The sequence below is a fragment of the Nipponia nippon genome, unplaced genomic scaffold (assembly GCF_047370975.1).
Source record: "Nipponia nippon isolate SJK-2023a ecotype South Korea unplaced genomic scaffold, ASM4737097v1 scaffold_2, whole genome shotgun sequence".
NCBI lineage: Eukaryota > Metazoa > Chordata > Aves > Pelecaniformes > Threskiornithidae > Nipponia > Nipponia nippon.
Genome location: NW_028262336.1, coordinates 130,956,957 through 130,970,334, shown reverse-complemented (window position 1 = coordinate 130,970,334; position 13,378 = coordinate 130,956,957). Strand labels below are relative to the sequence as shown.

The following is a 13,378-nucleotide window of genomic DNA, read 5'->3' as shown; positions in this document are numbered from 1 at the left end:
CACCACCACTCTTCGAGCCCAAGCATCCAGCCAGTTTTTTACCCAGCGAAGAGTATACTCGTCCAAGCCGTGAGCAGCCAGCTTCTCCAGGAGAATGCTGTGGGAAACAGTGTGAAAGGCCTTACTAAAGTCCAGGTAGACACCATCCACAGCCTTCCCCTGATCCACTAAATGGGTCACCTTGTCTTAGTGAGCACCTCCGCCAGCTCCCTCAGTATCCTCGGGTGGATCCCATCCGGCCCCGTAGACTTGTGTGTGTCTAAGGGGCATAGCAGGTCACTGACCATTTCCCCTTGGATTATGGGGGCTTCATTCTGCTCCCCATTCCTGCCTTCCAGCTCAGGGGGCTGGGTACCCCGAGAACAACTGCTCTGACTAGTAAAGACTGAGGCAAAGAAGGCATTAAGTACCTCAGCCTTTTCCTTGTCCTCTGTCACTATGTTTCCCCCCACATCCAATAAAGGACGAAGATTTTCCTTAGCTCTGTTTCTGTTTCTAGTGTATTTATAGAAACATTTTTTCTTATCTTTTGCACAGTAGCCAGTTTAATTGTCCCTGCCGGAGAGCTTGCCAGTTGACCCAAGCATGCGAGAGATCAGCAAGACTCACCTCCCTTGCCTGTGAAGGCCCTTCTGGACCTAACTGGAGGAGGAACTATATCCTGCTCGTAGGTGTTCTCCTGGTTGGTAGATTGAAGCATCTGATCCCCACACAACCCATCCCAGGTTACTCAATGCACAAGAGCGAGAAGATCCCCAGCAATGCACGGTGCTTGGAAAGCTCCCTTCAGATGTACAGGATAAAAATATCGTTCTCATATCAAGTGGGGAAGCTCATCAGAAGGCTCTTCTCTCGAATTTCCTTGCCCAGACAAATTAGAAAGAGCCTGGAAGATGCAGAGAGAGTGAGTGAGGCCCAACCAGGCAGCACCCAATGCCCCTCGGCTGCTGCAAGCACCCTTCCCTCGACCTGTAACTGCAGGCACATCCATCGGGCTGCAGGGCCCCTTTTCTGGGGGGAACCCTACTTGCCCCAGTATGGCTGCATCTTCCCATCTTCTGAAAACACCAAACTGGGTCACACCAAAGTTCCAGCCTGTGCATCAGCTCCGAGAGCGGAGAGCAGCAAATGCACAGGGGAAAAAGCGAGAGACAGGAGTGCAAAACACCGAATGCCACTGGCCCACTTTATCCCCTCCCAGGTCTCAGCAGTCACCAGCTCATGGGTTTATTGAATCCATGGTTGCACCAGACCACCTTACCCCTCTTCCCCAGGGATTGCTTCATTCTCTTAAGTGACCATCAGACAAGAAGTGCTGCAGAAATAACACAAGTTACAGTGGTAATTCCTGCAAAAACCTGCAGCAGGCAAAGAACAAAACACATGGTGTTGCTAATGCCAAGTTCTCCTTACTCACATAAAGCATCTAAGGTTTGAACCGGTGGTAAATATACAAGTATTGGGTGCAGTTCAAAGCCAAAAGGACTTACTTTTGCCCAGTGCAGCTGGCCAAGAGGGAGATCTCTGCAAGGTCCTGGATCTATCCTAGATCTCTGCTTCAGTCTTGGATCAGACCTGGTTTCTCCTCTTCCCTTGGTTTTCAGAAGAGTGGCCAAGGATGAAATATTCACACTGTGCATCTGGAAGTCAGCCCCCGTAGATACCCATCAGACAGGAGAAAACATTTCTCTCTCTGTCACCAAATCACCTCTGAAGGAACCTATGCAAAAGCAACCACACTGGCTAGTCAGGTCTCCAGCGCCTGGGAAGGAGCGGAGCAGGGCTGAGGAGCAGAAGAGCTTCTGCCAGGCAGCGCCTCGGGGTGCTCAGCGGAACCCCTGGGGGATTACGGAGAGCTGGGTGGTTTAGTCCAGAAATACGGTATTTCTGTTCAGGTATGAGCTATTTTAACTCTGTGAGGTTTCCCAATGTAGAGAAGCATCCAGCTGTTCTCGCAGCCTTGCTGGGCTCCTTGGCTGACACGGAGTTACAGTCTCGGACAGGCCAGCGCTTCAGGATCAAGTTCAGCAGTTGTCCATGCTGGGTACCACCTTACTCCAGCAGTCTCCGCCTTGCAGGGCAAGGGGTGCCTCAGGCTGAAAGTAGGATCTGGCCACGGAGCTTTCTGTTTGTAGCTGTGAAAACCTTTGAATTTTTGGTGAGCACTGTTTTTCCTTTTGGAAAAAAAAAAAAAAAAAGTTTTGGTATCTTTAATCTAAAATAATTAAAAATCAATGTTACAAAAAACTCGCCTGCAGTCACAAGGTAACACACAGCCCCAGACATCCACAGGGCCGTAGGGCATCTGTCCAATTTGGACAACAACCTCTGCAAAAAAAAACCCAACAGACACCACAACCCTTCTACAATACAATGCAGTGCATTGAAGTAGAGCCAACGTGCTGCAACGGCAGCGGGCAGATGTCCTTATTGCACAGGACACTGGTACAAACCACAGAGGTGCAGCACGGGGCAGAAAGCTGCTCTCAGCACATGCCCAGGGTTGTAGCTCTGTGATTCGGGCATTCTGAGATCAGCCCCGCAGGACGCGCATGAAGAAGGGTACAAACCCCAGGCAGCTCGGCGCTGATCACAGCGCTGCTCCTGCCTGCCCGAGCGAGGTATGTGGGGAGAGTGTCTCAGACTCAGCCTGTCACTCGAGGAACAAACAGCTAATGGGCTGCCGTCACCTCGGATCGCGGCGTTCCACGTCGCCGGGAGAGCACGCTCTCAATCCGCAGCTCGGGCTGCACAGCAATAGCTGTTCAATCTAACCGGAAAGATAAAGCTTCTGTCAGACCCAGCCATCTCAGTGCAATTTCTCTGCAAAGCTACCCTTCATTCTGCAGTCACAGTGTCTTGGCACAGAGCCTTTCTTGAGGCAAACGTCCCCGGTCCCTGCGCGGCGCTGGGCTGCTCAGCCAGCACACGGGGAGGGCTGCAGAGCCGGGCAGGGACCCTCCAGCACCAGACTGATCCTCTGGGACTCCCATGCTCTGGGAACCGCAGGCTCCGCTCTTCCTTCCTTTCTCTGCCCTCGTGCCAGCGGTTATCCATGCAATCGGGATGGGGAAAAACCCGTGCTCCCCCATGGGTGTTCCAGCTCCGCTTCCCTCTGCCCTGAGGCTCTGTGGGGCCGATGCTGTTCTGCCCCAGGTGCCACCTGCTTCTTGCTCCCATGCCAGCATTTGGGTCTCATCCCGCTGCCTGGCACAAATGCTGCTCACTTGTCCGACACTCATCCTGGTTTCCTCCATCCTGCAATGGATGGGGACGAGGCATTCTGCAAACCACCACGCCACATGGACATCATGTCCACACAGCTGCCGGCTTGTCTAACCTTGCTAGTCTTGTACCACAGCCTCCAAACTCTCTCTGCCACTCCAGTGCAATCCAGCTTTGTGCCTGTGAGCACACAGCCCTGGCACACCCGGCCTGCGGCAGCAGATCCCAGAAGAACGCCGTGGGCATGGTGCTGGGGGCTTTCTTCATCACCCTGGATGCCACCTGCGTCCCAGCCTTGTACGCTGGCTTCAGCCACGCAGCCCTGGCTGCAGCAGCCCGGGCAGTGAAGCTCCCCACACCGGCTGCCCCCAGCTGCTGGCGGTTCTCACCGCGTATGGAATCATAGAATCACAGCATGCTTTGGGATGGAAGGGACCTTTCCAGGCCATCCAGTCCAACCCCCCTGCCATGGTCAGGGACATCTTCAACAAGATCAGGTTGCTCAGAGCCCCATCCAACTTGACCTTGAATGTTTCCAGGGGTGGGGCATCTCCCACCTCTCTGGGCAACCTCTGCCAGTGTCTCACCACCCTCAGCACAAACAATTTCTTCCTTATCTATCCTGCCTTGCCTTCTCCGTCATGCGCTGCACTGGCCAGGCAGTCTCACAGGACACGCACAACTTGCTGAGTGCCAGCTATCCCTTCCACACACCCCCTCAACCCTATCTTTTACAGGGCATTGACCAAGGAAATCAGGCAGCGTGTCCTGAGATCCCTGTGGAGACAGCAAGGAGCCCATGGTCTCCTTGAAAACAAGCCTCGGCTCACCGCTCCCAAGGGAGGTTTCGCTTGGGCTTTAGGAAAAACTTTCTAGCAGTAAGACAGCCTTCAAGTACTGTGCTTGGGCAACCTACATCACCAGAGGATTTCAGATCAGGTCATGGCGCCCATGTAAAATTGTTCAGGATGAGAAGATCCTGCCTTGGGGAGGGGATAGACTACTTGGTCTCTCCAGATTCCATCCAGTCCTATTTTCTGCAAGTCCTGGATTCAAGACGGCAGGTACCACCCATTCCCTCCGCTGTCCTTCCACTGCAGCACAGCTTTGGGTGAGGACTGAGTCAGCCATGCTCCCAGCAACGCGCTCTCCTCCACCACCGCAGACCTCTGGGCTCGGGCTGCTGGACTCAGACTTGGGGATGCACTGGAGGTTGGGGAGAAATCTTTAATGTCTCTCAGATGTTGAAGCAATTCAGATACCGTTTATATCTATTCACTTACACAGCAGCCAGGGTTTGTTGAGATACTCACAAAGAGCCCAGGAACAACCCAAAGAATGGACCTTGTGCCCAGGGCTGCCGTTGCTCCCCCTTCGTCCCCAGCTATCTCAGTCTCATAAAAGCTGTTATGAGCCCTCCAGCATTTTATTCCTGCTAGGCATCTAAACCTGGGCTGAAATTAATGAGAAATTAGATGTCTAAACACCTGCGTGGTATTGCTACACTGTGGGGACAAGGGTTGTATGGGAAGCAACAGAGAACAGGAGCTGACTGAGCTGCAAAGTGAATATTAAACAGAAATAGCGGCACAGCAATATTTTATGCTTGTTACTGAGTTTGACTTCAGTGCTGACGGAAAAAAAAAAATCCTAGGTAATGCAAGAACTCCAGGGAATTAGCATCTTCCCCCAGCATAAATGTCTCATTTTTTTATGGAGAACAAATGAGCCCTGGGCAGAAACGGGGGAGTCTGCCCAGAGTACTTCCCTCTATTTGCATCCGATATTTCGCAACAGTGTCTACAAAGAGTTCGGAGAACACTTTCTACAGCAAGAAAGTGAAACATTAAAAATTTTAATTTTTAAAATAGGAAAACAGATAGGAAAGAGCCTTAGGGGGAAAGAGGAGCTCCTTGTCTTCCTGCTGCATTGCGGCTGCAGAGTTAAGAATCTTCGTTATGCTTTACTGCCATAAATTAAGAAGCATCACACGGAGGCAAAAAGAAAAGGAAAAAAAAGTCAGAGCTCTTATAGCTCTGAGTAGCTCAGAGTCAGAGCTCTTACAGTCTTCCCAAGCTGAGCCCAAAACAACCCAAGTGATGGAGTAAAACCTGGGGCCAAGAACCAGCCGAGGAAGGCTGCGCTCACCCCAGGAACAGGAGGGGATTTCAAGTGACCTTGACAAATGGGACAGAGCCCAAAATCCACACTGTGAAGTTCAGCCAAAAACAGTGGAAAGTTCCACAGTTCATGAGGAAAAGCAGAGCATGGTTTCCAAAGTAAGAAGTCATAGAATCATAGAGTCATTTAGGTTGGAAAAGACCTTGAAGATCAAGTCCAACCGTTAACCCAGCACTGCCAAGGCCACCACTAAACCATGGCCCTAAGCACCACATCTACATGTCTTTTAATATCTCCAGGGATGGGGACTCAGCCCCTGCCCTGGGCAGCCTGGGCCAGGGCCTGACAGCCCTTTGGGGAAGAAGTTTTTCCCAATACCCAACCCAAACCTGCCCTGGCGCAGCTTGAGGCCGTTCCCTCTCGTCCCATCGCTTGTTCCTGGGGAGAAGAGACCGACCCCCCCGGCTCCAGCCTCCTTTCAGGCCGTTGCAGAGAGCGATGAGGGCTCCCCTCAGCCTCCTCTTCTCCAGGCTGAGCCCCCCCAGCTCCCCCAGCCGCTCCTCCCCAGCCTTGGGCTCCAGCCCCTGCCCCAGCCTCGCTGCCCTGCTCTGGCCACGCTCCAGCCCCTCCATGGCCGCCTTGGGGTGAGGGGCCCAGCGCTGAGCACAGCATTCGAGGGGCGGCCTCCCCAGTGCCCAGCACAGGGGGACCATCCCTGCCCTGCTCCTGCTGGCCACACCGGTCCTGATACAAGCCAGGGTGCCACTGGCCCTCTTGGCCACCTGGGCACACTGCTGGCTCATGTTCAGCGGCTGTCGACCAGCACCCCCAGGCCCTTTCCCGCCGGGCAGCTCCCAGCCGCTCCTCCCCACGCCTGCAGCGGTGCCTGGGGTTGTTGTGCCCCCAGTGCAGGACCCGGCCCTGAGCCTTGCTGACCCTCACCCAGTGCCTGGGCCCATCGACCCAGCCTGGCCAGGGCCCTCTGCAGAGCCTCCCTGCCCCCCAGCAGATCAACGCTCCCGCCCGACTGGGTGTCCTCTGCAAACTGGCTGAGGGTGCCCTCGATCCCCTCGTCCAGGTCGTTCATAAAGATATTGAACAGAGCTGGACCCAGTGCTGAGCCCTGGGGACACCACTGGTGACCAGCTGCCAACTGGATTTAACTCCATTCACCACCACACTTTGGGCCCAGCCATCCAGCCAGATTTTTATCCAGTGAAGAGTTTGACTGTCTAAGCCGTGAGCAGCCAGCTTCTCCAGGAGAATGCTGTGGGAAACGGTGTGAAAAGCCTTACTAAAGTCCAGGTAGACACCATCCACAGCCTTCCCCTCATCCACTGAGCGGGTCACCTTGTCATAAGAGACCAGGTTAGTGAAGCAGGACCTGCCTTTCATAAACCCATGCTGACTGGGCCTGATCCCCTGGTTGTCCCACACATGCCATGTGATGGCACTCAAGATGACCTGCTCCATGACCTCCCCCAGCACCGAGGTCAGCCTGACAGGCCTGTAGTTCCCCGGATCCTCCTTCCGACCTTTCTTGTAGAGGGGCATCGCATTTGCTAACTTCCAGTCATCTGGGACCTCCCCAGTTGACCAGGACTCCTGATAAATGATGGAAAGTGGCTTAGTGAGCACCTCCGCCAGCTCCCTCAGTATCCTCGGGTGGATCCCATCCGGCCCCATAGACTTGTGTGTGTCTAAGGGGCATAGCAGGTCACTGACCATTTCCCCTTGGATTATGGGGGCTTCATTCTGCTCCCCATTCCTGCCTTCCAGCTCAGGGGGCTGGGTACCCCGAGAACAACTGCTCTGACTAGTAAAGACTGAGGCAAAGAAGGCATTAAGTACCTCAGGCGTTTCCTCATCCTTTGTCACTGTGTTTCCCCCCACATCCAATAAAGGATGGAGATTCTCCATAGCCCTCCTTTGGTTGCTAATGTATTTATAGAAACATTTTTTATTGTTTTTCATGGCAGTAGCAAACTTAAGTTCTAGTTGGGCTTTGGCCCTTCTAAATTTCTCCCTGCGTAACCTCACAACATCCTTGTAGTCCTCCTGAGTTGCCTGCCCCTTCTTCCAAAGGTCAGAAACTTTTTTTTCCTGACTTCCAGCCGAAGCTCTCTATTCAGCCAGGCCGGTCTTCTTCCCTGCTGGCTCATCATTTGGCACACGGTGCTCCTGCACCTTGAAGATGTCCTTCTTGAAGAACATCCAGCCTTCCTGGGCTCCTTTGCCCTTCAGGACGGTCTCCCAAGGGACTCTGTCAACCAGGCTCTTCAACAGGCCAAAGTCTGCTTTCCGAAAGTCCAAGGGTTCTGCTGACCCCTCTCCTTACTCCTTGGTCGGTCTCTTCTCCCCAGTAACAAGCGATGGGATGAGAGGAAACGGCCTCAAGCTGCGCCAGGAGAAGTTTAGGTTGGATATTAGGGAAAACTTCTTCCCCAAAGGGCTGTCAGGCCCTGGCCCAGGCTGCCCAGGGCAGGGGCTGAGTCCCCATCCCTGGGGGGATTTAAAAGCCGGGTAGACGTGGTGCTTGGGGACATGGTTTAGTGGTGGCCTTGGCAGTGATAGGTTAACAGTTGGACTCGATGATCTTAAGGGTCTTTTCCAACCTTAACGATTCTGTGATTCTCCCAGAATCAAAAAACTCTTTTCTTCATGATCACTGTGCCCAAGACGGCCTCCAACCATCACGTCACCCACAAGTCCTTCTCTCTTTGCAAACACCAGGTCCGGCGGGTGCCTTCCCTCGTTGGCTCCCTCACCAGCTGTGTCAGGAAGGTCTCTTCCACACACTCCAGGAACCCCCAAGACTCTTTCCTCTCCACTGGATTGTATTTCCAGCAGACATCTGGTAGGCTGAAGTCCCCCACGAGAACAAGGACTAGCAATCATGAGACTTCTCCCAGCTGTTTACAGACTATTTCGTCTGCCTCTTCATCCGGGTTGTGTGGTCTATAACAGACTCCCACCATGATCTCTGCCTTGTTGCCCTTCCCCCTGCTTCTGACCCATGAACACTCAACCCTTCCATCACCATCATTGAGCTCTAGACTGTCAAAACACTCCCTAACATACAGGGCTACCCTACCGCCTCTCCTTCCTTGCCTGAGCCTTCTGAAGAGTTTATAGCCGTCCATAGCGGCACTCCACTTGTGTCAGCCATCCCACCACGTCACCACAAGTATATCATAGTTTTCCAGCTGCACGAGGGCTTCCAGCACCTCCTGTTTGCTGCCCATGCTGCCCGCATGGGTGTAGATGCACTTTGGTCGGGCCATTAACCCTGCCACCTCTTTGGGGGCAGAAGCCCTAATTCCTATGTGACTGTTCTCAGGTGCTTGCGTTGTTTCTAACACGTCAACAACCCTTGCGTCTTTGCTGCCGCGTGGATCTCCATCCCCTGCCTCCACTGAGATGGCAGACCGAAGGACCTCGCTAGCACACCATGCCTCCAACGCTGGCGTGCCGCCCCCAGGCTTAGCTCTAGCGAGCCTGGTTTAATCCCCTTCCCCCTTCAAGCCCCTGGGTAAGCAGTGGGGTGGTAAGGACAGAGCTGGGCTCGAAGCAGGCTGTGACCACGATGAGCCGGCAATGCAGTGCCGGTACTAGGAAAGACGTGTCTAATTCGGAAGCTCGATAGCAGCAGCATCGCACACAAGACACAGGTGTTATTATTCAGCTCTGCTTGATACTGATGTGGTCTCAGCCAAGTATCGTACTGGGGTTTGGGCACTGCGGTCTCAGAGAGAAAGGGAAAGAACTCCTATCAACCAGATCAATAAGGGAATAATGACACGCGAAAAGAAGAGACTGGGTTTGTTTTCTTGAATAAACAGGGAGCTGGAAGGATAAACACACCGCTGTTGTCAGGAGGTAAAAGGCTTTTCTAAAGAGCGGGGATTTGTTTCTCTCCGGGGATTTGTTCCTACCAAAGGAAGGATGAGGAGCTTAATTTGAAGCATCGATAATTCAGCTGGGAATTAGGAGAACTCTGAGTGACAGTAATGAAACACTAGAAGCAAGGAAGTCACAGAGCATCCTTCACCAGAGGCTTTGACGAGCAGGTTAAACGAGCAGCTCTCAGAAATCACCTGGGTCCTGGCTCCGAGCACACCTTCCTGCGGCCACGCCGTGCTGCGGTTCGACAGCGAGCGGGTCATGCCTGCGCCAGCGAGCACGTACCCCGCCACGAGTGCGTGGCTGCTGACTGTAGCTGCAGAAGCGGCTTGGCACACACCGCTCGCCGCTGGCACGCCTTCGCCGTCACCAGGCAGCGTGCGTGGCACGCGCGCACCCTGCACAGCTTCTGCACGCTCCGCTTTTCTGAGTAACACATCACGCCACAAAATCCCGTCCAGGAGAAGTGAATCCAAAAGCTGTGAGACAAAATGCACACCTGAGCAGCGCACCTGGGGGGGAGCATGAATAAATTTGCTGTGAATAGAACACACTCCTTTTGGCTCCCGGCTGTCTGCTAGACACCGAGAGCCTGGATCAGCCTCCCAGCGAAAGCAGAGAGGACAAAAATAATCCAGCGAAAGGCAGCTTTAAGACGGCACACGCCGCGCTCAGGAGGCACATAGGTGCCAGGTCTCCCTGCGACCGCAGGGGATGGGGCCCCGGCTCCCCAGCCACCCCACCAGCTTCACCTTCTGCATCTGCAGACCTCCAGCCGGTCACATCTTGCTGCTGAGCACCACGGAGCAGACACCAGTGGAGAATCCCGTGGAAGCTGTGGTACAGGGTTAGGCAGGATGAATGCTCTAGATACATCTCGAAAACAGAAAAGTTCATTTACTAAGCAGTTTTCTAACTCTGAGATAATTTCCCCAGGAATGAGTTAAAGCTACAACGCGGCACAGATCCTGTGTTAGGAGCAGCAGAGGAATAAACAAAAGGTGCTCAATGCTACGGGCTTCAGGGAGAAAAACCTGAGGAAGTCTCTGCAGCCGGTGTGGTAAAGAAGTCAGGGTTAAAAATACGAATGCTAGAGTCTTTCTGCAGAGGGCGGCTGGAGAGAACACCGAAACAACTGGGACGAGGAGTGGAGGGTGGCGAGGGCAGCAGCCCGGTGGGACCCATGCTCGGTGCCCTGGCACAGATCCTTACCCATGACCAAGGGCAGGGCCGTGGGTGCAGCCTCAAAACCAGCCTAAGCCAGCCCAGACGCCCGCTGCTACAGCAGGATGGTCCCTTCCTCGGCTGTTCCTACCCCCCACCTCCCATCTGTTGGCACGAGCAGTTGCAAAGCAGCAGGGTCCACAGCAATACAAGCAATTCCTTCTTGGACTGACAAGCAGCACAGCTGGATACGGCTACACCAACACAGGGACGGCAGCGTGAACGGTGGCTGGACGGCCTCTTCCATTGGCAAACACGCACCCTCCTGAACTTCAGATGATTAAGTCCCAGCGGCAGAGCTCCTGGGTAAGTTTCTCACCAAGAAAGTTCTGCACAGGCCTGGACTTTGCTAAATCAAGAGCTCGCGGGCAGCCACCCCAGACCCAACACCACAGAGAAGCACCAATCCTGTCCTCGCTCGCAGGACAGGCTCAGCACCCACAGCCAGCACCAAGCACCGGGGCCAGAGCCCAGCACCCCCAGCACATTAGAGGTGCTGCCGCTGTGGATGGACACCTGGACACTTACAGAAATTACCCTGGAGGTGGCAGGTCTCGGTGTTACGCTCACCCAGACGCGATGGAGTTCAAGCCTACACCGCCCATGTGCCCCAGGCAACTGGAGATGGGATAACCCCCACCTTCCGAGGCGGGCCAGACGCTGCCGAAGGCTACGGGAAGAACAGACTCACACCAGCCCGAGGAGGAACGCGCCCAGCTTCGGGGCCGCTGCTGGGGATTCAGCGGGGAGCGGGGAGCGCTGCCTGTGCGCTCAAGGGCTGTTAGACAGAGCGAGCCAGGAGCACAGCCCAGGCTACTTCTTACAGGCAGCCGCGGTCCTCGCCGCCCTTCAGACTGACTTTTGGTCTGACTCGCACGAATTTTCACCGTTTGGTTGCAGTGTCCCACCATCAGCAAGAGGCATGGTCCTCTTCCAGGCTGCCTCTCTGTAGACAGGGACAGCGCTTTGGGCCAAGGCAGGCACCGATCCCCGCCTCGTGGCCTCGGGCAGAGACGTGTGGTGGCCTCACCACCTCCACTTCAGCTTTAATAGGACAAAAGGGCAGCGAGCGCTGGCTGGCTGGAGAGGACGCTGCCCATGGAGCGCACCAGGCTGAAGGGAAGGGGCTCAGCCTGCCTCTTTGCTCAGGATCTCCCACGGACCCCATCGGGCAGCCTGCGCTCAGCACCTACCACTATGAACACACTGGCTTCCCTCATTCTCCCCCTGCTCCAGGAACCACACGCCATCTGGGGCTCCAGCATTTAAATATTTTTTTTTTTTTTTCCCCTCTTTGTAGCTCGGAGCTATTTCCTAGAGAGCAGCAGCACCTTGCTGCCACGTGGGGAGATGTTCAAGAGGGAAACACTGTTCAGCGTTGCTTTAGCCCAGCCACAGCAGAGGTAACAGAAGCCTGTTTCAGAAAAGGAGCAAAACTGGCGCCACTCAAGCAATGACAGAGAGCTTCCCGGGCTAGCGACAGCAGTTGGGGGATTCAGGAAACAGCCACAGGAATATCTGCTTGGCCTTCAAGGACATAAGTGTGTGTCGGAAGCGTACAGGCAGCAGGGGACAGCCCAAAGGCCAGGCAAGCAGTGGCCAGGGCAGTGGTTAAGGACGAATTGCGTACGGGAGAGACGGCGGCTCCCGAGGCCTCCCTCCATCCCGCAAAAAGAGCATCAGCATTCAGAGCAACTCACCCCCGCCCCAGCACCGCTCTAACCGCCTCGCCTCTCTGTCTAGCAGGAAGCCTAAGCCCTCTTCACTCATCCCCCAGGAGACCAGATCAGGCAGGAGTGCCGATTCCAACAGCACTCACCTTTAGGAGTGCCTCAAAGAGAGGCAGCAGCAAAAGCAAACTGCAGGAACAGGGAGAGTCTGGACCGCAGGGCCCCCCGGGAGCTGCTCCTCTTTACACAGGGACACGTTAACGGTGCGCTATCCCAAACCTACACCCAGCCCCAAAAACTCCCCTTGTGATGCTCAAGCAGAGCAGTCAGGCCCGGGCCCAGGCTGCCCGGGGCAGGGGTGCAGTCACAGCCCCTGGAAGCGTTCACAAACCGTGTGGATGTGGTGCCGAGGGACGGGGTTTAGAGGTGGACCAGGCAGTCAGGGTAACGGTTGGACTCGGTGATCCCAGAGGTCCTCTCCAACCTTAATGGGCCTATGATTCATGAACAGGTGAGGTTAGCGTGTTCTGCAAGAGGGATTCTGCTTCCCCACCAGCCCTGCTCCGGCCCTTGCAACTTCTGAACTTTCCAAAACCTGCTCAGAAGAGGATTTTTCTAGTCAAAAGGCCCTGTCCCCTCAGAATCTTTTTGGTGCAATTTCCTGGGCGGCAGAGGTGCCAGGAGTGGTGATCGGACACAACAGCCTTCCCTTGGAAGCAGAGACACTTCCCAAGGCATTTGCAGTGGTGCCTTGTAAGAGAAATCAGAAGCAGAAGAAAGAGGGCAAGTGCTGGACTGAAAAACAAGACCCGAGCTCAAGCCTTACCGTCAGCGCAGTCCCAGCTCTGCCCTGAGAACTCAGCACGCCTCCTTCGCGCGTTACTGAACTTGGCATTACTTCAGCCCCTTCCTCCTGTTTGCCGTCAGCCCAAATCTTCAAAAGGACACAGAGACACCGGCGCCCTGCCGAGGGAAGCACGCTGGCGCCCGCCAATACAGGGTTTCACGTGCCTCGTTTTGCACAAGAGCCGTCAGGCAGCTCTCTGGAAGGACCTGCGGGCAGGCGGTGCGGGGCTCACAAAGAAGGGCCCAGCCTCCAGCTGCTACAATTCACTTTTAATCAAAAAAAGCGTTCCCAAGATACCACGGCTCATTCCTTTGACATTCCACATTTTATTGAGTTTGGCTGGATTAACGGGTTAGTTGTATGGTACATGAATTCAATAAATATTTAA

General features: G+C 54.5%; 1 long non-coding RNA gene across 2 annotated transcripts; it reads right to left on the bottom strand.

Moving 5' to 3' along the window:
- Nucleotides 1-7,936: 7,936 nt before the first annotated feature.
- On the bottom strand, nucleotides 7,937-13,197 carry LOC148055970 (uncharacterized). Of its 2 annotated transcripts, none has more exons than XR_015704848.1 (3): nucleotides 12,970-13,197; nucleotides 10,002-12,637; nucleotides 7,937-9,761 (listed from the first exon to the last, which is right to left on the bottom strand). It is a non-coding gene; the product is annotated as an uncharacterized LOC148055970 (long non-coding RNA). The 2 variants fall into 2 exon arrangements; XR_015704847.1 differs by having other exon boundaries at nucleotides 7,937-9,728.
- Between the last annotated feature and the right edge of the window lie 181 nt (nucleotides 13,198-13,378).